The 25,800-nt window shown below is 39.4% G+C and overlaps 1 protein-coding gene across 6 annotated transcripts in view; it reads right to left on the minus strand.

The window, feature by feature from the left end:
* Positions 1-25,800, minus strand: part of ERBIN (erbb2 interacting protein) — a 122,746-nt gene that overhangs the window by 90,119 nt on the left and 6,827 nt on the right. Inside the window, exon 3 of one of the 6 annotated variants that reach the window (XM_055790668.1) lies at positions 8,282-8,394. The exons of the other annotated variants lie outside the window; for them this stretch is intronic. The gene's annotated coding sequence lies outside the window, so the exon portion shown is untranslated. The remainder of the gene's footprint in view (positions 1-8,281; positions 8,395-25,800) is intronic. 6 annotated transcript variants of the gene reach the window in all.

Genomic DNA, 25,800 nt, shown 5'->3' on the forward strand with positions numbered 1-25,800 from the left:
ATAAAACCAGAACTTATAAACACCAGCAACAACTGTTATTATCACTTGCTTTGATTACTTCTATGGAAATCACCAGTATCCTGCCTGTTACTCTGACCCACAACTCAGCAGTTGTTTCTGCCTTGAGTTCCTGTAGTCACACCTCTCCCCACTCCCCAAACACCCAAAACAAAACCTTAACCACAAAACCTTAACCACACAAACTTACACCACTTACTACAAAAATAATTTCTAGGATAGTGCTAATGTTGCTGGTTTAAGTACCCCTGTTCTCCCCCTTTTCTATTAGATAAGCAGCTTACTCTCGATTATTTTTCCAAACTACTTATTCAAAATCAACACGGAGACTCCTATTCAGTCAATAAAAGTTAGCTTCTATCACCACCATCAACTTTTCAAAACAACATTTGACAGCATCCCCACACAGATATATAAAATTCTTTACTGTCCCAAATAGCAGCAAGCAAAAATATACATGAAGTGTAGAAAGAACATAAAATCCAGGAGGAGAAATACACTAAGTCCTGACTGTCTTCCAGTATAACCAGCAGAAGAATGAACTGCAGGAATCTGACCGCAATTCTGCTTTGATATGTGCTAAAAGCAACAAAATAAGGCAGTTTTCGAGCAATTTCCTTGATATCTGACAGAAGGTGTTTTTCCCCCCCTTTGTGTTCTCATTAGCTCATTACAGCTGTAGAAACTACCTTCATGCCTAATTGCAAAATGGTTTGGGTTGGAAGGGACTGTAAGTATCACCTAGTTCCAACTCCCTAAAGATGATCTAGTCCCAACACCCCTGCCATGGGCAGGGACAGCTTCCACCAGACCAGGTTGCTCCAAGCTACATCCAGTCTAGGAGGTGGCATCCACAACTTCTCTAGACAACCTGTTTCAACATCTCACCACCCTCACAGTAAATAGTTTCTTCCTAATATCTATATAAATCTACCTTCTTTCAGTTCAGTATCATTACCCCTCACGACACTCCCTGATAAGAGTCCCTCCCCATCCTTCCTGCAGGCACCTTTTAAGTACTGGACAGCTGCTATGGCGGCTCTTCAGAGCCTTCTGTTCTCCAGGCAGAACAACCCCAGCTCTCTCAGGCTGTTCTCACAGGAGAGGTGCTCCAGCCCCCTGACCCCCTTCATGGCCCTACTCTGGACCACTCGAGCAGGTTTATACTATCAGAGCTCCTCCTCTGGATTAGAAGGGAGGTCTTTCAGCTCCTAAATAAACAAACACATTTGTAACTGTGAAAAAAGATGTAGAATAAGTCGACATACTTTTTACTTGAAGTCTGCATTGTAACACAAAAGGTAGGGAAGGAATGAAGGACCACGAGCAACCACATAAGCACCTACGTTGAGCAAGAGAATGGCCCGGTACTAGCAAAAAGACCACAGATGCTTCTTCATCCTGCCAAGAATGACAGGCAGATCAAGCAGTTTCACATCCTCAAGCACCAACATCTACATGCAAAAGATAAAGAGTACTCCATTCTCACATATGCAACTAGTTCAAGGGGAAGAGTAAGGGAGCATAAGAATAAAATATCATTTCACGTGATACACTGGAGAAGATGAGAGTCTTCTAAACTAAAACCAGATTAAACCAAATTAATTACAGGAGCATAATCCAATAATTTCCTGAGTGATCACGAAATCTAAAGTGTGAGCCACTTGTCTGTTGAACAAGCCTACAAAGGAGTCCGTTTGATCACCAACTAATTAGTTTTCTCAATCATGAAACTCTCCTATTTTGCCAAGCAACTGAAACATATCTCTTCAGTATATTAGAAACAAATGGTTGCTACACTTTATCTCAAGCACCTTAGTGGTCTTAACGTTGGCATCCAATACATTTAAGTGGACCTCCTGCATCCCCCACTTTTGCGGTCTTCGGCTTCTAACACTTAGTTCATCGCTGTAGATTTTTTCTCTTCATTTAATAAACAGGTGGGCACATTTCACCACTGACATTATTCTGTTCTAGATCTCTTGTTTTCCAAGCATCTGGTAAAACATCCTTTAACTAATTTTCCCTTTACAACTGAAGTAGAAAAAGAATTTCTATACAGATGATTTTGCTGAATGATAACCCCAGCAGGCTGCACTGCCATTCAGCAAGACCTAGATAGGCTGGAGAGTTGGGTGGGGAGGAACCTGATGAAGTTCAGCAGAGGCAAGTGTAGGGTCCTGCACCTGGGGAGGAACAACCCCACACACCAGCACAGGCTGGAAGGCAGCTCTGCGGAGAAGGACCTGGGAGTGCTGGAGCACAGCAAGGTGCCCATGAGCCAGCAGTGTGTCCTGGTGGCCAAGGTGGCCAGTGGGATCGTGGGGGGATCAGGAGGAGCGTGGCCAGCAGGTCGAGGGAGGTGATCCTCCCCCTCTGCTCTGCCCTGGTGAGGCAGCACCTGGAGTGCTGTGTCCATTGCTGGGGGCCCCAGTTCAAGAGGGACAGGGAACAACTACTGGAGAGGGTCTAGCAGAGGGCTACAGAGATGGTGAGGGGGCTGGAGCCATCTCCCTTCTGAGGAAAGGCTGAGGGACCTGGGCCTGCTTCTCCTGGAGAAGAGGAGACTGGGAGGGGATCTTATCAATGTCTACAAATATCTTAAGGGCGAGTGTGAAGAGGCTGGGGCCAGGCTTTTTTCAGTGGTGCCCGGCTTTTTTCAGTGGTGCCCAGTGACAGGACATGGGGCAACGGACACAAACTGCAACACAGGAAGATCCACCTGAATATGAGGCATAATGTCTTTATCTTGAGGGTGACCGTGCCCTGGAACAGGCCTCCCAGAGAGGCTGTGGAGTCTCCTTCTCTGAACACACTCAAAACCCGCCTGGATGTGATTCTGTGCGACCCAGTCTAGGTGAACCTGCTTTAGCAGGGGGTTGGACTAGGTGATCTCCAGAGGTCCCTTCCATCCCTGACCATTCTGTGTTTCTGTGAATGACTTCCAAGTGTTTTTTTGAAAAACAAACAAACAAATACAAACTTTTTATATGTCATATAAATATACATATATTATTTATGTAAAGCAGAATTTATTACATACAACCAAAATAAATTCATAGTAATTTATACTTTATCAAAACCAAAGAGGTTTGAAATACATGATAGAGTTACTGTGCACCTTTTAATGTCAGGTGCAACTCCAAATCCTCCTTCTACACTGGCTTCTAAGAATATTGCATCCATCACCTTTTTTAATGAACATTTCAATATTAGCAGCATGAGACCACCTCAATTAATTTTCCTGTACTTGAGTTAGTCATCTTGCACGTGAATGCAATTTAATGGTCTATAGCAAGCTATTTATGCTGTAGCTTACCAAAGTGAATACCAGTTAATAAGCATTAGGGTTTTTCAGTTGTCACATGTCAAAAATTTACATAGGTAAATAGGTAAAGCTAGCAATCAAAATAGCACTATCATTTTCCCTGACTTTGCCCTTCCTATATTACAGGCAGCTATTTTAACCATCAAACCATTCCTACCAAGGGCCAGTGATACTAAACAGACCAACCATAAGCTTTTTTTCCTCCTCCAAAGTGAGTATCTAACACTTCTTTATGAAGAACTTCCGAATTTTTCATCAGTCCTTGGTGAGTGGTATTTTCAATATCTTAGTTTTGTATTAGAATAAAGGTTTTCCTCTTTCTGCATGTTTTATTAGCTATTCTATTTGCCTCTCCTTCGTAAGTGATAATCACTTCAAGTCAGTTTCTTTGGAGAAAAATCTCTCATGTCTTTTTGCCCTAAAAAAAAGCTACTGCTTCATAATAAGAAACCTCACCCCTTTTGTACCATTTACCTAGTCAGCAAGTTCACTCTTATCATCTGCTTTTGTACTCATTGTACAGGAGAACTGTCAAACCACTGGGATCTCCAGAAACACTGTGGACCATTCATACATTATTGTCTTCCAACTGTCCTGGTGTAAATTCCCCCAGAATGAGAATTTGGATTGGCTAAAGAACTCTATGGACATGAAATCTGCAGGATAACAATTTGATGGCAATGGGATATTCCTAAATACACAGCACTCATCCCATACTACCCCTTCACTACAAATCAAAAGCAATTCATTCTTTTTGCTTTCTGTGTACAAGGCTTCTTTGGCCTGAGCTTGCTGCAGGCTGGCTAAATGCAAACTAGCCTGCTCCATTTTCCGCTCTTTAATGACAGCCAGTATTTCCTCATACTGTTGTAGACTTCTACTTGTGCAGCTCTCCACACCACTGTTATACGGTCCTCCAGAGACAGTAACAGTACTGGAAGAAATCTGTACTCCATATAAACTTGCGCAATTTAATTTGTAAATGTATACAATTTGTACTTCATAGAAAAGAAAGTATTTTGGCAGAAAAACAAACTACGGCATATCCACTACAGCTTCTCCCCAGTTCTGCTTAAGGCATCACTGGAAGTAAAGCATTTTACTAGGCATTTCTGCCTTGTCATCATTTCTTCTCATCACTAGGAAAACAGTTTCATATTATAACGGACACAACTACATCATTAGGGAAAACATCTGGGGGTGTAGGGGGGGGGGGGGAAACAACAAACAAAAGAAAAGGAGGAAACAGTGAGGTCTGTGAGTGACAGGGAAGCCATATCTTAACTGAAGGAAGAGACACTGACATTCTTGAACCAGCAAACTGCATTGGCCAAGACCTTCAAGGACAACTGTCAAAAGGAAGTTTGCTTGCACACATTAGTTAGCATTTAATTATGTATTGATTGAACAATGTAGCTGGAAAACAACACAAGAAAGGAAAGAGGAAGAGGAAGGCAGAATGCACCATGCTATTTAAATAAGTATTCTCCACATGCATTTCCTCTGAAACCACCACACACATTTATGGTACTGTGTAATAATTTTATTTCCTAGTTGCTGAATTGACAAATAGGATTCAGGAGCTGCTTATGCAATTAAAGAGGGAGTTTCCCAACACCCAGCCTTTGCATAGTATTAAACAAATTTGCCTAGATGCAGTGAGGGTAAACACTGTTTTCCTTAGAATATCCAATTCTGGCCATGTGACAACCAGGAAGTTTACCATACAAGCCAACCTTCTGATAATCTAACCTTGTTTTCAGACAGACTTGCAGTGCACACATTAAGTCACAAACTAACTACTACCCTTCATAAATTCTTAAACTAAAATAACATTCAGCAGAGCAATCTAAGATATTTTAATGTTGAAATGGCCATGGGCTTGAGAATCATTTCACCTATCAAGACAGCTTGTCCATACCTCTTCTGCATTACAGGGAACACCAGGCTGACAGAACAGAGTTCCCGAATTGCATTGCCAAGATAAACACAGATCTGCTGCTGACTGGATTAACCTTCAAATCTGAACCACCTGAGATATGTTTAAGCAGGCACTTCATGCCAGAACTTGTCAATAGAGGGGAGATTTGGACCAGCATTTATTGCTACAAGGAGAAATGAATCAGCAAGTTATGAGGGTTCACTGAGTAAATATGCAAACCAGAGCTTATGTAAGAAGCCTGGAGTATGTCCAAAACCTATTGAAATAATGGAACCACAAGAATACTGAAGGGATGGGATACAGGGGGCCCTCTCTGACTAATGTTGATTTCTTTATTGAGATGGAAGTCTTGATGGCAAGACAATGAAACAGGATTTTCCTTAACTAATTTCTATTACACACAGCTTCAGAACTGCATCCTTATAGCATAGTCAGAAGATCAAATATACTCCATTTCAAAAGAAGTTGCAACATTCTGTATAAGTGAAGATTTTAGGGAGCTGTCAAATTCATCTATTAGGTGGACTCTGGATTACAAAAGAAAAAAAAAAGGGAAAAATCTGACAAATTTTCATGTTTAACCTCTGGTCTTAAGTTTTTCATGTATGGCAGCTATACACAAGAACTCATTTATGGTCTGTATGTTAACCATGTATTTCAGTACCTGCAAATACACATCGATAGGTTACCTTCACATTTGACCTAAGCATTTAGCAGTGCACTCATGGATTTAGCAGCCTGACAAATTACAGCACCTTTTCCAGAAACTTTACTCATTACAAAACTTTGAGAAGCTGTAGAACACACACTCAATTGGCGTTAAGAAGCCTCTGAGAGGATCACAAAATGCCAGGAACAGTTACAGTACGTATCACAAGAGAACTAGTAAATACTTCATCATAGCATGCTTTACAATTCAACTATTTAAGATCTGCCTGCAGCCACAAGCCTATTGCAAAGCCAGAATTTGCTTCCCAATCCTGCTATTCCTAGCTAGTAAAGACCTTCTCCCAATAAAGGCTCATTAATCAAGTCTGCTAATGAACCAACAGTTAGGAGTGAAAAGGGGACTAGACATAAAATAAGAACAAACAACTGCACAGCAACAAAAAATAAACTTTGGATTAATCATTCCATTTGAATTATCTCAGTAAGACTTAAACATTTCAATATGAAAACAAGCAGATTCAAGCAGATCCACAGTGAAACTAGAATACAAGATTCTAATTCAGCACAAAATTATTCTTAACATTCAAACTTGTATAAGCCTGTTCCCTTACACATATAGGGAATGTTATTGAACAATATAAATAGCATAACAAAGGAAAGGACCTCTTCTAAATCCAAGCTGTGCACTGTTGCCTGAACTCCCTGCTTTGTTATTGTTAGCTTGGCAGTAAACAAGACAGTAATAGCTTATTAGAAGTCTCCGCCTATTCACATGATAAAATTGTTCCTCTTCTGTGATGATTTCTTTACAGTATAACTCACTTGTCAGATAACTGTGAAGACATCTCGGAAGTTTAACAGAGAAAAATGGCACTTTATACCATTTTCTGTAACCAAGAATTTACAGAAACAATAATTCTGCAGCCCTCACACAGAATATTCAGCACTTCAAATAAAATTAGGATTTTCCTCTCAAAAAACCAAACTGCTCCTCAAAATAGTTTCGCCTGTTCTCTTTACTACCTTTTTTATAAAAATCCACTCTTTCCCTGCAAATTATTTTTTAAGCAGAAGGTCCAATACTTATACTACCTTTTCATAATGGCTCCTAATTTAAATTTGGTTAAGACACCTGCATTTCCAAGCACATCATTTCTACAACACCCTTAAGCATTTAAAACAGTACTTTTGCTATTAAAATATTTCCCCTCTCAGAAGTCAAACATTTTTTGTGGGTAGTTACAGATATTTGCAAGTGTATTCTACCTACATTCTTGAATCACAGCAAAAGATGGAGAGAACAGAGTGAAAAACATGTTTGCTCAACGGTCCCAATTAGGATTAAGACAGTGTATTAACCTCAAACCTACCCTACCTACCGGAGATCCTGCTTCAGTATATTAAGGTTGAAACATACAGTGTTCTACTGAAGATTTTTATGGCACTTCAATATGGTATATACTTACCAAAATAAATGCTACATTATTCTGGTTATATTGTAGCTGTAATTTTTTACAAGGAACTATTTGTATTTACTGTTGAGTTACAGGATTAAAACCAATTTTTAACAAAAACACACACAAAAAAACCCCACACACAACAAAACACACGCCCTTCATTCTCACCTACCCCAAAACATACCACTAACAATGTAACAAGCACACAGAACACAAACACTAGGGGTTTTGCAACTGAAAAAAAACCCCAAAGCCACCCCTCCCAGCACAAACAAACAAAAAAACACCATAACAAAAAAACCCTTTATTATCATTTATCATGTATCAATTATCAATTATCATATTGACCTTTCTCTACATAGGATAATAGCATTTAAGTTACTACTTGGGGCAGAAGTGCGTGTTTGAAACTGCTTTTATTTTTTGCACAGAGCTACCTGAATACATCACCATAAAACCGGTTACTACCTTGCATACCTTATGTAGCACTCAAAGTAAACAAATAATGCAGAAAATTATAGCAGAAGCAAGGAAGCCAGGTTCGCCTCTCCACAAATGCTCACAGAGCTGTATCAACATGGTACGGCTACAGACACACACAGAGCATGTTCTGTGGCCCAAGCATGACAGACCATGCCACTGCAGCGACCACCCACTAGCACTTACTGACCCAACACAACCACAATTCACAGTTCTTACTCATCTTCCCTACAAGCTATGGTAATACAAATTCAGCAGGTAAAACAGAAGGTTTTCGTCCTTACACCTATGAGTGTGAGAAATATGTTGTCGAGTAACTCAAACAGGAAGTTCGCCCAAAATATTTCTTTCCCTTATCTCCTTCAACATATCTGGACAATCACCTACCCGAAACACTCCACTACTGCCGATTCACACTGTAGGGAGTCTGAATCAGTTTCTCAGCTTGGGCCACAGATTCACCAAAATGCAGAACAGTTTACTAAACCATCCACATGCATCTGTGAAAAAGAATTAAGAAGTGTTTTCAAGATGACAGGTATAAAGGGGCCTTGCACAAAAACTAAGTTTCAAATCCACACACCAACTTTGTTTTACACCAGTTAAACACAAGACACAGAAGTGGTAACTTGTAACTTAACACCACAACCACCATTCTGCCATTACTCATTTTTGTCCTCTGCCAAGTCTCAAAGTCACGCAAACAGAGAAAGCAGTGTGCCAAAACACAAAAAAGGTAGAAATTATTATAATCTCCTTCCACGGCAGGCAAAACCAAAACATATGCATTGCTAGCAAGCCTGAGCTCAAAACAGCTCCCTTTCTTGTTAACTTGTATGAATGGAGTTTTCATGCAGTTATCAGGTTAACAAAATGTAACCAAAACTAGTAAGAAGTCAGGTGCAGGACCTCCACTTCCTCATCAAATACTGCTGTTCCACTGAGTCTCAAGCACATTCTCTGAAAGAGAATCTGTACCACCCACACTGCCACTAATACTTCCACAGCCCTCATGGGGAAATACATCTCTTTGCAATAGATGAGGCTTTAAAAAAGCTGTAATTATTTTAATTGGACCTGCCAGCTGCCTTTCATTTAGTTTTTACTGAAAGTCTGCAGCCACAGCCATTGGCAGGAACAGAGACAGTTGCTTACAAGTAGTTGGATCTATTACTGAGAAGCTTGTTCTGTCTGATGAGCTTTTGTAGAGTATTGCCATATACTCTGAATGTTCAGGATACAAAGTTTTATTATGTGGTCCTGGCTAGTAGGCCGGAATAATGCAGTAAGTCTAAGATGCACATGGAGCACACCCATAGCCTCATCTTGACAAAATTTGTTGAAGCCAGTTCAAGTAAGGTGCCAAAATACGTAAGAAAGAGAAGATGATAAATGACAGAAAAATGGCCTTGTCATCTGCTTTTACACAGCAAATATATCCCACTAAAAAAAAAAATATATATATATATATATAAAAAAAAGTGTCTAATACATCTAGGTTTCTAAGCTGAAAACTAGAATCTTTTCTGAAACACAGATTCTTCAGGATATCAGATCCTGATTAGCATACTGTTTTTCATAAAGCATTCAATATACATTTGCAAAACAGTGTTTCATGATTCCTAAAGTTTCTAAGATAGCAGCAACAGAATCATCATTAAAATAACTGGTTTTGCCACTTCCTGAACACTCTGAGATTTAACAAACTCTAAAACCTCCATACTAATACAACTGTTCAACAGATCTCAGCTACCTTTTCCAAAACATTGCTAATATCCGCTCCCCATGGTGCAATGGCCAGCACAGCTAGAAACTCTGAAGGATGCCAGGGTTGATGATTGTATTGCTGCTTTCCTGGCTTGCTCAGGAATAAAAAAATTGGTTGCTGTCCCTTATAGTGGTGGCTCTGGAACCTTCCTTCTGCAATTCTCCTACTGCTTTCCCACCTACAGCCAAAATTTTTGCATGACTAAAAATATATAAATATAAGTATTCTATTAAATCATGTTTCTGGCCAGCAACTCCCTTTATACACACCCCACTTAGGAACTGCTGTTCTGTGATGTAAAGACTGCAACAGCTTTCCCGGCTCCTAACTAAGAAAAGCTCTCCCTTCCCTCTCCCTTACCCTGCCATCTCCCACAGGGTGAATTTTCAGTTCAATTTGAGATGTAAGGGGCATCCTTACAGATAGACAGTGGACTATTGAACATACTGACTCCTCCAGATTATGTGTTCAGGTCTACAACAACTCGATAGATCGAGTCTTGAATTCTGCAGCACCCTCCATTACTGCTTCAATCACTGACCCTTCCACTCTATCCCAGGTAGCAAGAGAAAGAATACAGTAACTGTAGGGCTATACAAACAATGGACAATTGTACTTATCATTACATAAAAGATCATTATCTATGCATTATCTAAGGACTGAGACAGAGGACTGGAACACTCCTTCATTCTCTGTTCTCTGCCACTGTTGATAAGATGTTGTTACAAAAGTTACAAAGACAGTTTAACTCCACTGGCAACTGCAATGCATTTCCCAAGAACATTAACCACCTTCTTGGTACTAAGTAAAAAATTTAGTAATTTTTTTCCACTAATAAAAGATTGACTACCCTGGCTTACATGCTACATGTGCTCAGTGTTAAGCTAGACCCAAAAGTTAAAGAGTTGAGGAGGAACACGAAAATAAGCATTTTACTCGTCTTAAAAGAAAGATCACTTGCTCTGGCACTTCTTCCCCTAACACAAGTTCTCCCCACAACATGATAACTTGGAAATTAAGTATAACTATGGCTACGGTCTACTTCTAGCTTTTTCATTATCACATACTCCCAATTTTTTAATTAAAACATGTGTTACCTAATTAACATCAAGAACCCATTCCAACTCAAACCCCTGATGAGCAGGTCATTGTATGAAAAAACACCCATATTACATTTGAGTTATAAATTCATTTCAGAGAATTGTGAACAACCAGGACTTTTCAGAACTAGACAATTTGTGCTGTTGAATTTTTGTTGCACAAAACCTTCCCTTGCAGACAACATCTGACAGTATTTTTGTGGCTGCAAAGACAATTATGAGAACAATCAACTAGGATTTTACTTTGCTACCACACCTGAGAAAATCATGTTGCCTTTCAAAAAAAGTTGTTAATTAAAATCCAGAAGAACATTTTCTCATTGTACTCTGGTTTCTAGGCCTCTGTAACTGTTGTTCTTTCTTTTTCAATAACCCTATGACACGAAAGGTTAGGGTCTACCTAGCTATATGAAATTTTGCTGGAAGACAGCTGGAAGCAAGGTGATTGACAGGAGAGAGCATCAACTTGCAGGTATTTTGTGAGCTTAAGTACTTTCCATTTTGTAGCTGGACTTGTTTTTACACAACTTGAACACATGAATTTGACACTGGATCCTAAATTCTCCAGATGAATGACTTGAGGGGAGGGGAAGAAAGGAACACACTTTAGCTGTGTATGTTAATCTCACCAAGCCCAGCCTCACCATTGGCTGAAATTTTAGCATGCAAGACTCGCAGTTCATATCCAAGTATCAGGTTTGATACCAAAAAATGTATCATCTTAGCAAAGAGAGTAATTTCTATTTTGTATCTTAAAATTAAGGGACCTTAAAATATCTATTTTTCCCTTTTATTTCAAGATACATAGATATAAATAGATACACATATACCCCAACAGCAGTGTCCAATTTGTATTCTAATCATACAGCAGAATAAAAAAATTCAAAAATATCTACAGTTATCTTTCATGAACCTTTTCTGCCCAGTGTTTTAAGACATGACAGATGCACTGAAACTAGACTCCAGTCCCTCAAAAGGGACTGACTTCCAAAACAGACATGACTAGAGTATCAAAAAACCCCAAACAAACAAACACTACTTCATTATTTAAGTGGGAAAAACACAGCAGAAAGACCTTTAAAAACAGAAAAAGTTAATACAGATCATGATATTTCAATCACATACTCACTCAGATGGGGAGGGATGAACACACATATGAAGTTATGCCAAAAAAAGATATACACACCCTCAGCTTCAGAGCCAATTCCTATTTGCAATGCTCTAAATTCCTATTACATATAGACTCTCACAAATGAAGTAGACCCATGAAGGAAACATGAAAAAATGTAAAATTTTTTCATGCTCATTTGCAAGGTCAACAGACATTTCATTTTGTAATTCCTAACTAGACTGTGAATGTATTTTTGAAGAAAAATCCTAGTATATTTTGAATCCGAGTGGTAGGGGAAGGAAAAAGAAAAAGACTCTGCAGCACATTTTGTCTTGGGAAACGAAATCTTACTTTCCCAAGACAAAATTTCAGTCCCAGGGAATTTAGTATCATTACAGTAGTTCCTCTCAAGTGTGCAGAAGACAACCATTCTGAAACTACATAAAGGAAAGAATTCACTATCTCCAAATCCTGCACAGGTTAATCCTTGTTACTACGTAATTTGAAAACTTACGTGTTAGTTTTTCTATCTCAAACATAACATTCAAAATATTTTGGGACTTCATATAATCTGCTGAGCTTTGTTTCCATCCTAGCAACAGAAATTACCTTCCAGCAATCAGTGTTTCCTCTGATGTGCTATAGGAAATACTTATCAATCAGAAGATACATAGTTATTTTGCAGATTAAATAGCAGGACATACAAACAGACATCTACTGGCATAAAAAATATCTTATCTGCTTAAGGATATTTTCAAAACTATCCACCAGACATGTTACTGTTCCAGTAAGCAAACAGCATCCAGCTAAGCTCTCTTGCAGAAGTAATTGTTGCTAACATCGGCCTGACTGAAGAAGGAAAAAGTCCACAAAAATGAACCTAAATGTTTCTCATGTAGTGGCTCTAAGAAATGTGTTGCAGGGAACAACATTAAAAAGTCAGATATCAGGAAACTAATTTTATGTGGGACAACAGGAACTGGGATACTTTTCCTGCCTTCTGTTAGAAAAGGGACAAAAGCTCATGAGTGCTTTCCCACATCACTCCGCTCTAGCCTCTCCAGAGAAGCAGAGATAAGCACAGTATCAGTGTCTCTTAAAAAGCTGGCACCAACACAGGAAAAATGTGTTTCTGTTTACCTCAATCCCGTCAATGTCACCTCCTCCCTACTGTATGGGCTTGGCTCTTCTGAGAGAAAGGAGAGAAATATCAGAAGCTTTGCTGCCTGCACTGCATGAGTGCAGGACGGCCAAGTGAGACTACTATACATGGCCCCACACTATGGTCGCACAGCACCTTCACACCTGGGTGGCAAATTCCCACAAGGTTTTAGAATGATGAAGCCAAATGCTTTCTATTCTTTCCCTAAATTATGTTGCACTTTTAATTCCTCTACATTGCCCATCTGAGAAAAAAAGTAAAATACAGTAATGGCATCCCACACTACCAGTGACAGGCATTTCCGAGTCCATCATTCTACCAGTGATAATACATATGAACTTGTTTACTAATCATACTGACTGCCCATCACCTGTCAGTTGTCCACTCACACTGTTACAGATTTGTTAATAAGTTAAAACTGATGACTTTATTTTATTTTATAAAATAATTTTAATAGAAATATAGAGGGATAAGAAATATATTTTAATGAAATTTATAGTTGCACAGTAAAAGCTGTTATGAAATCCTTTGTACAGTCTTGTATCAAGGCCAGAAGAATGGGCTAGAATCAGTGTTTAAAACTTAGGTAATAAATTTAGGGTTTGAAAGGTTTCTTTGTAGTTAACTAGTCTTCCGTATGTAGAAAGTGTATTGAAATGTCAGAATATAGGATTAATGGGAACTGGGAAGAGTCAACTGGAACAGCTTGTAGTTACCTGCCAAGAAACCGTGAACTTTAGTAAAAGGTAATTCCGGCAGGGGGAGATTGCGACCACCGACTCATATACCACCTACCCAAATCGTACCCCAGACCCATTTCTGGACCTTTCTAACCTTTACTGTGCAGAATCGGATATGGGAGGAGAATATGTTAATGATTTTGGGGAAACAGCATGATTATGCATGAATACTTAATGAATGTGCATGAATAAGTTCTATATATGGTGTCTGATTTTGAAACTTGGTGTGCGTTGATTGTGAGAAAACTCACTCACACACCTGACTGTTAATGAAGACATGTCTGCTTACCTACATCACATTGGTGTCGATAAGTTCTTCATTCCAAGATTTTGATAACAACACTAGCCTTGGGGCCTAATTTGAAAGCAGAGCATCCCACAATAAAATACTGTTAACCTACAGATGTCAATCAGGAGATCCCTCCAGACAACGAAAAACATACAGCCACCAGAAATTTCTAGTCTCAAGAGTAAGTCCTCTGCAAAGTAGCTTTCATAAGACCTTCATTGCTGCTTCTCCTTTTACAATTTCAGTTCTTACTGCTGTTAAGTTACTCTCCACCCCTGCAGCAATTACCAACCACTTTACAGACAGGCATGAAGTTCCCAGCCTACTGACCAAAGTCTAGAACAAGCGTCCTCAAACTGTTTAACCAGGGGGCCGGCGCGGATGCAGTGGCAGGCAGTCATCTGCGGCTGCTTGGTTTCCCCCCCCAACACCCAGCAGAAGGGGCTGGGGGGGGTCTGTAAACACCGGGGGCCCGATTGAGGACCCTGGGGGGCCATATCCAGCCCACAGGCCGTAGTTTGAGGACCCCTGGTCTAGAAAGTCAACCGGCATATGGCAAAAAAGCAGGAAAGATAGGAGATGGTAGACTAAATCTGCCCCAAAAGAGATATAACTGACCAAGTATTCCAGATTTTAACAAACTTCTGACTTTTAAGGAAGGATTATTGAGGATCAAATCAGTGATGATGAAGACCAACATTTACATTTACCGTGACCAAGTGAAAGACTATTCCAAACCAGCAACTGGAAATCAAAAGACAAGTGAATTCCCATTGTGCTTAATTCAAACTACAGACTGCTAAGAGTAAGCCCTGCTTTCCCATCATACCTGCCTTTTATTATGTCTAGGATTTGCATAACCATGCCATGAGTCCAATTAGTAACAGACCCAAAAAGCCTAAACCTGCAAGGTATCAGGGGAATTTTTTTCTAATTAGATAAGCTTGCTCATCAACTACTGACCTTCAATACCACCTCTTCAGATACGAAGCAAAGGACCCGCACAGGAAGGAAAGAGGAAGCGTACTGCCTACTGTCAGAGGAGATGCAGCAGAATGTAAGACTATACATTCAGTACAGGCTTTCTAAATTAAGACTCCTTTAAAGTGAAGGTGGTAACTTCATTATTACCAGTATTTTTCTTAGCATGAAAAAGATGTATCAAGAAACGTAACGCAAGCATATTTGAATTTTGCTACCAGCATGTGCTGTTGTGAGCATTCATTCATGTGGGTCCCATTTTATAATTCAGTCTGCCTTGGATTCATCATTTTGGTGGGTTTTTCCCTGACAGAATCAACCAGTGAAGACAAGCAGTTCAGGGAGGGGACAAGGAGGAGTAACTTAAAAAAGAAAAATTATCATGTCAAAATCAACAGGCAACCAAGAAGTAACAAGTCAGTCAGGTCAGTAAATAGTTATAGTCCAGACCAGGGGTCCTCAAACTACAGCCCACGGGCTGCATACGGCCCCCAGGGTCCTCAATCCGTCCCCGGTATTTACAGACCCCCCTGCCCCCCCCCCCCCCCCCCCGCTGGGGTTTGGGGGGGGAAACCAAGCAGCCGCAGATGACTGCCTGCCACTGCAGCCGCGCGCCGGACCCCTGGTTAAACAGTTTGAGGACGCCTGTTCCAGAGAGTGACTATATTAGCAGATCATGTTCTACACTCCGAGTTCAGAACTGAAAGAAGTGTTTACAGGATGTGGTCTTTTTAACTGCAAGACACCCTTCCACAAACAAGTGTTGCATACCTTTTACAATAAAAAGTCAACTACTTGCCTACAAAGCAATGCTTTACATTTATAAAAGGCTTGAGGGAATGAAACTAAAGTATACAAAACAGACCACCATCCCCAACATAAGTTAAAAATTTACTTACACTTACTTTCTTTTAACCAAAGGAAAACCCCTCCTAAATTACGAAGTGACCAATACAAGAAGGTGCCCCTGTCAAGAAGTGCTCATGATAAAGAGTTTTATTTGTTCAGCTGGGGCTAATTGAGTATTTTTCTACAATTTTTTTTAACTTTAATATTACAGTGAATATCAACCTGTAATTCAAACCCTGAATACTGAACAGATTCGTAAAAAGAAAAATTGAGATTTGAAATACACAACAGTGCCACTGATCTCCCAGATGCAACTTTTACCTGCCCCAGTGCTCTTAAAAAGCAACTGAAGACACACAAGATGCACCTCAAGCCTCCTATGGCATCAGAAGCTGCCACTTTACAGCAGGTGATGCCCAATACTTAAGATCAGAATGTACCCTACTTCCAATCTTAACAGGAAAGACAATTTTCTCCCCCATGAAGTCCACGTAGCCAGACAGTTTGTGTTAGGCTGTAGCTGTCTGGATTTAAAGCAAGGCTAATAACTGATATGGACAAAACCAATCTCTGCATGCACACAAGCTTCTCATCCAAATTCCTATTTTACTGCCTCTCCTATTAACTGATGAACTAAGACCCACCCACATCATGTACCTGAAAATCACACTTAACAGTAAATCCTGATAGGAAGAAATGGAAAGAGCTTTTTTTTAATTAAAAAAAAATCCTTCCATGGATGCCGTCTTCTGGTCTGCTCCCAAGTCAACATTATCAATGTCTTGGGGAGCCCAAGGAGAAAGGGCATGTTCAGGGAGAAAACACAAGGATTACACAAAGTGTAACAACCAATATGCTTTTCTAAGTCCCAACAAATATATGCCATGTATATTAATTAAATCACAGAGTAGAATTAAGTTGCAATACACCTTAAAAAAAAAAATCAATATAACTGTTTAAAGGACGGGTAACAGAAGTTATACTGGGTAAATCCATAAAGTTGGTTCTACAATGCTATCAACACCACAGAAAGATGTTAGCAGAAAATTTGGAATGAACTCCAAAGAGAAAAAAAAAAAAAAGAAAAAAAAAAAAAAAAATCAGCAGACTCCATAGCCTTCCTTGTCTATTAAAACTAGAAATGGCAACAGCCTTGATGACAGTTAAAGCTGGTCAAACAGTGAGAAAAGACAACATATTATAACTGTTGCAAGTATACTGCAATTTGTCATCATTTACAGGTTCTGAGCAGCAAAACCCAACCTTGTGTTACGGGTTTTGTGGAACTGATTAACACAATAACAGCAAGCGCAACCTGAACACCTATGTGTGAACTGATTTCCAAGTCCATGTAAAAATGAATGCTTGTTACTAGTGATGACAAGAACTGAACTAGGAATAAGTTTTTAACTTGCTATTTCACAATGAAAATGACAGCAAACCAGGCCAGACTCTAGAGAAATAGCAGATACCTCTAAGCAGGGGGAGGAGGGGGACACACACAGATACTTGCTATGGCACACTAGAACTACATTTTAAAAACGCAAAACAACGGAATGAAAACACAGGCCTGATGGAACATTTCTTCGCACTACTATTTCTGGTACTTCCTACAATTCAATAGCTACAGAGCAGTGCTGTAGCCACCAATTATCTGGGAGATGAGTAGAAACATTGGAATAAGTTGTGAAGATAAACACCTCACCTCGCAGAAGAGTAAAAGCCGAGAAGGACAAAAGTGCTTGTATACCTGAACATGTTTCTACAGATTTTCTCACATGTCAAAGAAGGCTGAAACCAAACAAGCCAACACACATCACAATCAGGGAAGACAGGTGGACAGCCAGAACAAATACAAAAGCACATGAGAACCCAGCTGATGCAGATCTAGAGAGAAACAACCAGTAGTTGTATTGGACTGTATGCCTCATTTCTCAGCAGATGAGCACATCCTTAGCTGGTAGTATCATTACCATGGGACAGCTAAAAATTTCAGGGAGCTGGAAAGGTAGAATTTAGAACAAAAAAAAGAAACACCAGCGTCTCCTCTTTCAATCCAGGTGACAGAAGCGTATCAAGCTTCTACCTTTGCTTCACAACTGAGCTCTTACTATCACCAAAAAAAAAAGCGCATAGAAATGATGGTAGTGTTGCCTCTGTTACAGCCAGGCTCCAGATGAAGCTTCTTTATTAAGCATTTCATCCATGCCTTCCACAGCTACAAAAAGAAAATGCTTGTCTCTCTCCTCTTTCAGAGACTTACCACTCCTTACACAAGACAGAACAATAAGGACATCACATTAACAATTCACTGAAGTTAATTTTTAACTGTATGCCTAATCATACTGATGGAAAAGAAAAAAAGAACAACATTCAGAAAGGACAAGAAGAATTGCTTTAAAGATACATAATTCATTCTTCTGAGTTTAAGAAAGCTATAAAATCAATGCTTTAAAATTATTTCAGATAAGAAAAATCATGCAAAATATTAGTTAGAAACTGACCAGATGGAAATACAGCTTCTAGAAAGACATGGATTTTTTTGTCAATGCAATTTTTAGTATCTTTGCCTTCCAACTAGGGGGAATCCTTTGCAAACAAGGAACAATACAAAACAAAACCCACTCTGCCCTGGGCTTGTTTCTTTATCATAATAAAATCCTGCAGTATTTGGAGCTGTTAGTTGTAAGTGTTCCCACTACCTGTCTTGAGAACCTGCTGGAATTAAGAGGTGGGGCAGAAGCAGCAACCTTCACTGCCCATTTTTATTTTCATCAACCCTGGCTTTCTACCTGAAGTATCAGGCAGTTACATAGAACTCTCGTAGAGATGTAAAGAAACACATAAACTGCAAGTCTTATAAAAAAAAAAAAAAAAGACAAGACAAAACCAACACCCGATACTCACAGAAAAAACAACTACCAAAACCCCTGTATACTGCGCACAGGCCTAAATATTCAAGAAGGAAAACAATACTGTCTTTCCTATACAACACCCCTACTGATAGCCTTCTTGTTTCAATTTCCATCTATGGGATATGTTAATCAAAAGAAAAAATAGGGTATGGGGAAACCAACGGTGGGGAACAGCAGCAATGGTGAGCTAATGGCACTTAATACTACCTTCAGTACAAAAAGTCCTTTTTAACCCCTTAATTCAGGAAAGAGACCAGATTTGGAAAACACAACTATCACATTCTGTTTTACATGAGTGTGATATTTTTATTCATTTGACATATGTTGCTTCCTGAACGGATTCAATGCATTTTGGCATTCCAGGACAAAACTGCTCTCATGGTGTTTGGCACTTCATGTACAATGCAGCCAGGAAGCCACTCCTTAGACTATGCAGGCATCTGCAGCAGATACCAAAGGTTTTTAAACAAGCAAGCTGCACTGCTCTAAATATGCAGTACTTCAATACACAAGTTCTCATCTATTAACGAGACTCTCCATCTGACTGCTTGCAGATAAATTCAGGCAATCTGCAACACCTAATAGTTCAGCACCAAAAAAAACCCAAAAACCAAAACACACACACCAGAAAGGGGTGGGAGGGGCACTGTGCAGGAATGAAACTATTTCCTACCAGAATAACTCAGGTTGCTCTAATTCTTTTGTTTTATAAATTGTGTGGTCCATATATTAAAACAGCCCCTGACGCTCCGATTCACATGCACTCCCACCAAAAAAGCAACTGCCAGAATTCTTAGCTACAACTAGAACGGATCAAACAACAGAGGTCAGAAGAACCCAGCAGGCCCGAAACAACATGAGACTTAGTGATTCAAAGCAAGCAAGGGCTGACGTACATGGAAGGAGGAGGAACCACAGTCAAAACTGCAGCTAATAAGACTGATAAACTGTTGCACTAAAACTAGACAGGTTACACAATACAGTCGGTGGTAACAGGAACACAAGTGGAAACACATTCATAGATCAGAGTTCAAAAAAAGAGGAGTGCATGTACTTATGTGCATTCATCGCCCATTTGGGGATCGTTACATTTTAAAGACAAAATATCCTACCAAAACACACACACAATGATGCACTCTAACACTTAAAAACACTATGTAGTGCCCTAATGAAAGTCACTACTTCAAGAAATAGCACACAGAACTGGACTTCCAATTTACTCTAGAATACTTCCCCTCCTTAAAGAACATTTCTATCTCTGTTTTGTGTTACCCACCTCAACAAGCTGGTTTGTTTTTTACTTTTACATTTGTTCAGCATCAAATGTAGTACTAAAACCAGTAAGCTTTTATTTATAATGCAGCTTTAAAGAGTTTTACTGTAATACACTTTTTTCACTGCTGTGGTAAAGAGTAGCCATTATTTCTATAATGAGCAAAATTTAAAAAACCCAACACCACTATTTTCTAGATTCTAAGCATTTTCTCCCTCTAGTTTATATAACAATTTTGACACATATTAGCTCAACATTATTCTCAGCAGTTTTAAGAGTTACTACCCTGGGCAAATAAAGGAATCCCTGAATTGTACCTCTGTCTATTGTTTCCTTCTACATGTATTTTACAACTGTAACACAATCTCTATCCACTCCGATTAGTTGCTTGCAATTGCAATGCACAAGTATTGTTCTCCTGTGCATTACCTGTGGTTCTAACTATGAGACTCTTCACATCTCCCATGCAGCCAAACATTATTCCCTATTTACTTAGCTTTGTTCTCACAATGCACATCTGATTTTTGCCACCTTACAATCTCTTTTCACTCCCAACACAGTAATGAAAAATTTAAGCTAATTTTTTTTGTATTAAATTATTTTTCTCTTCAGTGTTGTGTTTCTCTAAGCCAACAGATGATGATTACAGAAAAAAAAAAAGAAGAGCTGTTATGTCATTTTTATGTTACCACATCAGTCATTTTGGAGATCAGATAAGCAACTGTTGTAACAAAATTAACAGAAGGTTATTCTTGAATGGCTTCCAAAGTATTTTTGCCCTTTTAGATAGGGAAGAATGATAGTTTACTGCTTATAGTAAAATTTTTAATAATTACTTCAAATTTAGACAATTATATTGAAGTACAGTTTCTCTTCAAATGCTGTTACCACCTGCAGTGGTGCACTACTCCCCCTTCTCTGGGCTATCCTATGACCCCAGAGGAGGTACTGGTTAGGCCGCCATGCCTTGAGTAATGAGTTGGGTGGTTAAGCACCCCTTGACTGTACCAGTTACTCCTACTCTGCTAAGGCAGAGAATGGCACCGTCTGTACTGGAGCTCCTGTTGACTGGTACACGGAGGGAAGAAGAATGAAAATAACCAGTTACTCCCTAACAACCTCATAATGCTCCTGCCAGATCACAGCCTGAGTTGTAACCAAGTAGAATTATATATTGTTCCTAGAATTTTTGAGAAAATTACCAACCCAGGTTGCAGGTGTGAAGGAAATTTGCTGATGACTACAGCCAACCATCTCACAACGTTATAAACAGCAGTCCCAAAGTGAGACCCTTCTGAGCTCTCCTGGACCACTGTGGGCTGTGACCAGCATCTCCCTCTGAGCAGGAGGACATGCTCAGAGCTCACAAACTGCTAAGTTTGCAATACTAGGGGGGCCATCACGGAAAAGTGATGATGGGGCCTGGGCTGATACTCCTGCTCCTCAAGGCTAACACCTCTGCCTGTTGAGGAATGCAAACCCCTAAAACACTGAGTATTTCACTGAACTCAAGGGCAAACTTGTAGTAAATACACCTTTGCTGTAATATGTATTGCAAGCTTGAAGCTTGATAAACCTTGAAGAAGGTTTATTATGTAACTTTTGTGATTTAAAACAGATTTTATTGATTTGCTGCTAAAATCTTAGTAATAATCTTGAACTATGAACAAGCTTTCTCTTTCTCTCACTCTCCCCTTTAATCTAAGCCATTGTCCAAGTCTGAGCCTAGGAATAGATCCAGCTGCACCTAGGTTCTACGAGATTTTAGAAAGCCAGGGGATCTACTCTGAACCTTGTGAGTCATCGGGAGGATCTCCTTTACCCTTTTATACCTTTGATCTCTATAAACTGTTTCCAACTGTATTCTGACTTTATTTGGCGGCCCCTCACTACAGGAGGGATGCAGAGGTGATGAAGCGTGTCCAGCCACAAAGTTGCTGAAAGGTCTACACAATAAGTCTTACCAGAAGCAGCTGAGGGAACTGGAATTGCTTAGACTGGAGAAAAGGAGTCTCATGGGGGACCCTATCACTTTCTACAACTGCCTGAGAGGAGGCTGTAGGCAGGTGGGGGTCAGTCTCTTCTCCCAGATCACAAGCAACAGGACAAGAGACAATGGCCTCAAATTGTGCCATGGCAGGTTTAGGTTGGGTAGCAGGAAAAAAATCTTTACTGAAAGGGTGGTCAAGCATTGGAACAGGCTGCCCAGGGAGGTGCTGGAATCACCATCCCTACAGGTATTTAAAAAGCATGCAGATGTGGTGCTTAGTGACATGGTTTGGTGACGGACTTGGCAGTCCTGGGTTAACAGCTGGACTTGGTGATCTCAGAGGTCTTTACCAACCTAAATGATTCTATGATGTCAACTTAATTTCTCTCTGTATTTACTCCATGTAATAAGTAACAGAGTGACCCTTACCACTGAATCTTGTGCAGTCACATTTCCACAACTTCATATTAAACCTGTTTCACTTAAACTCCTTGGTGGCAATTCTTTAGGTGACCTGACCTAACTGCTCCTTTTATGACATCTCCATAGATGATAATTCACTGTCTAAAGTAAAAAATAAGTTTTTCACGTGACAGAATATTTAAGTAGAACTAAGATTCTTCCCTCCCATCACAGTGCAAATTATAGTCTCAAAATTGAATTCAAAGTTGATTTAATAATAGCTTAAAGTGTTAGTTAACTCCTGACATCCTTTCTAGCAAGGAAAAAAAAAAAAAAGAGACAATACTACTTTGACACTACTGAAGTTAAAAGTGGGACAGTGCTGTGCTGATTTGCTATTAACATGTCAGCCTCTTTCTCAGAATAGGAAAACAGAATTGAATAGCTCAATGTTAGAATTTCAGAAAATTTCATAACTGTGATTTCAAATAATTTGAATTGTCCAATGCATACTTCCCTTCAGACTTTTCAAAAATTAAAAGCAAGTTAATACACATTTGGGGAAAATGAGTAACAATCTGATTTTGAGTGAAGGTTATTCCCCTGTAGATATTTCATCCTCTTGAAGTGGAAATTTAAAACTTTCACAGGACTCAACAAAACGGAATGATGGTGATCTATGGATCTAAAATGAGCAAATATGTATTTGAATTCAGTGGAAATTGGCACTCCATCTGGGGCAGATGAGAGAAAGCAAACACAATTTTTTAAAGTTTAAGGAGCAATTTGTTGGTTCTTGATCAGTTGCTTTATGTAGAGGGAGAAGAGAAGTAAGAAAGAGGCTGAGGAAAAAAAAAAAATTGAGTAAAGACACATCTCTCTTCCATCCCCTAACAGCTTCTTTTAATCTGCTCCATTGACAGGGCCACACTCTTTCCTTTGCAGCATCACAGCCGACTGCTTGCAAAACCAATTCAGTAGCGCTAACGTCATGAAAGACTACAGGACATTTGAAAATTTGACAGTATCTCTCCCACGGATCCCACAGATTTCCCACAGGAAAATCCCACAGAAATGTCTGTCTGTTCCACTGTCTTTCTCTAGTAAGTAGCAATGCAAAAAACACACAGGAATGCCATGATCCTCAGCACTTCCTGCTTTGCTTCAGTAAAGCAAGACATTTAAAGTAAGTGCTCCTGAAAAACAGAGGAGCCTACCCAGATGACTAAGATGAGTAAATTATTCTAACCCAAGTCTATTAAAATCCATGTTAAGTCTATCTTGCTTTTCTAGTACTTGTACTGTTTATATTTTCACTTATTTAGATGTAATCTCTGGTACTGGATCCAAAGCATTAATCTCTAGATTAAGAAAGAATAATGCACTGGAAACACACTATTTCCTAATACCCACAGAAAGCTCCCTCCCTCACAAAATGTTGTTCAGAAAAAAGAAGTCTCCTAAAAGACACAAATAAGATGCACCATAGTTAAACAATAGTATAGTATAACAGTAATGCTCTCATAGTTTCTCCCTCCCCCGTATCAACATTTCTGATCTTATCCATCAGAATCAGAGCCAGACAGCTTGCCAAATTCAGAGTTCAAATTTATTTTCCCTTCCTGTCACATTCCCAGCAAAGATGGAAACACACAAGTTTAATCATCTTTTTCTCCTCTTGGTAAAGTCCTTACTTAATTGTTACCTTGTTTTTAATAGTTTGCCTACACCCATATGTGAACCAACAAAAGTGACCTTACAAGTAAAATTCTAGGCTTGCTCCAAATACTATTTTCTAGCATTCTACACTCCACCTGTAATTCCTCCCAGAAAGAGATCTACTAAAGAATTCATTAATTACTTACAATAAATCACCTTGGATAAGCTTAATAAAGCACAACTGAAACAAATGGTATAAAGGCTGGATAGCTATGAATCAGAAAGATGTGAACTTTTGAGATTTTTCTCCCTCAGTGATAAAGTTTATTGCCAACCCCCCAAAAATATAGAATACCTCAGAAATTAAGTGATCTGCAGCTTCAGGGTTAACATCACATATGATTATGTGACCAGAAGTAACCCAAAATGAGCATGTTCTCCTAAAAGGAGCTAACTATCAAGCTGACATTCCAGGTCACCAGAGACTAACTTGCCACAGCAAGCAAACGTACCAGCAGCAGGATTATCAAGTGCACATCAACAGCTGCCTGCACATTCATCTCCTCCCTCACGTACACCTACCTTGCAGGCCACAGTGGAAAATAAATAAATTCAACACCTCCATATTATACTCCGTAGCATGAGCATGGAAAGCAAGTATTTACACAGCATTTAAGTCACGAAACATTTAGACCGCTACACTACCATACTTTTTGGTTTATTTTTAAAGAAAATACAGACCTCAACCTTGTAAATACTTCTGCAGTCGAGTTTTTTTGTTTTTGCCACAAGCGTGCATAAGCACAGAATATTAAGCATAATGCTTCCACAGAGGGGAAAAACCCCTATAATTTGCATTAGCATCATTATTTAAGAGTTCTCTAATATCCAGTTTCAAATATAAACCTCCATCTTATCCTCAGGGTTACCTGTAAAGTAAAGACAGAAGACCTGCATTAATTGGATCAAATTGCCGACAACTGAGTTGTTCTTCTAAACAATCATTTTTTCCCCTCAAGGAAGGTAATGCCAGGATGACTACAGTCACATGTGGGGAGAAAAGCCACAAGTTTTCAAAAAGTTCCTAAGCAGCCTACCAGAAGTTTTCCAGACAAGCCTAGAAACACTTTCCACCACCCAAACGCTTAAGATGACATCCACAGTTATTTTGGAAGGCTGAACCTGATACCAAAGACTTAAGCAATTTACTTAGAGGAAACAAGCCCCACATATACACACACACCTTTTGCTGATGTCACGAGGTTGGAAAACAAAAAAAAAAGATGGTGAAAAGAACACCTGTGTTATGCAAAAGAAGCCTTCAAGCGAGGAAGTTCTGGCCCTAAGAGGAGACCAGCTGATAGCACTGCAATCCACAAACAACAGAAAATTAGTTTAAAGTATGACAGAAGTAATTGTGGTTGTAGCAGTGGGAAGTCAGGACCTCCGACTCAAATAGTCCCCTGACAGAGGGCAACACCCCATTTGGGGACTACACTAGCTCACAAAAAGCTTCAGTGGTGCTGTCTGAGGATGCATACTGATTTACATTAGAAACCAGAAACGTGTAACCAATCCTGTGTGTGAATGACAATGAATATGCTATGTGCTATGAATATGCAAATACTCTGTTGTGTACCCTAGAGTAGCTTGGTGTGTATATTAGG

This window comes from Falco peregrinus, chromosome Z (assembly GCF_023634155.1).
Source record: "Falco peregrinus isolate bFalPer1 chromosome Z, bFalPer1.pri, whole genome shotgun sequence".
Lineage (NCBI taxonomy): Eukaryota > Metazoa > Chordata > Aves > Falconiformes > Falconidae > Falco > Falco peregrinus.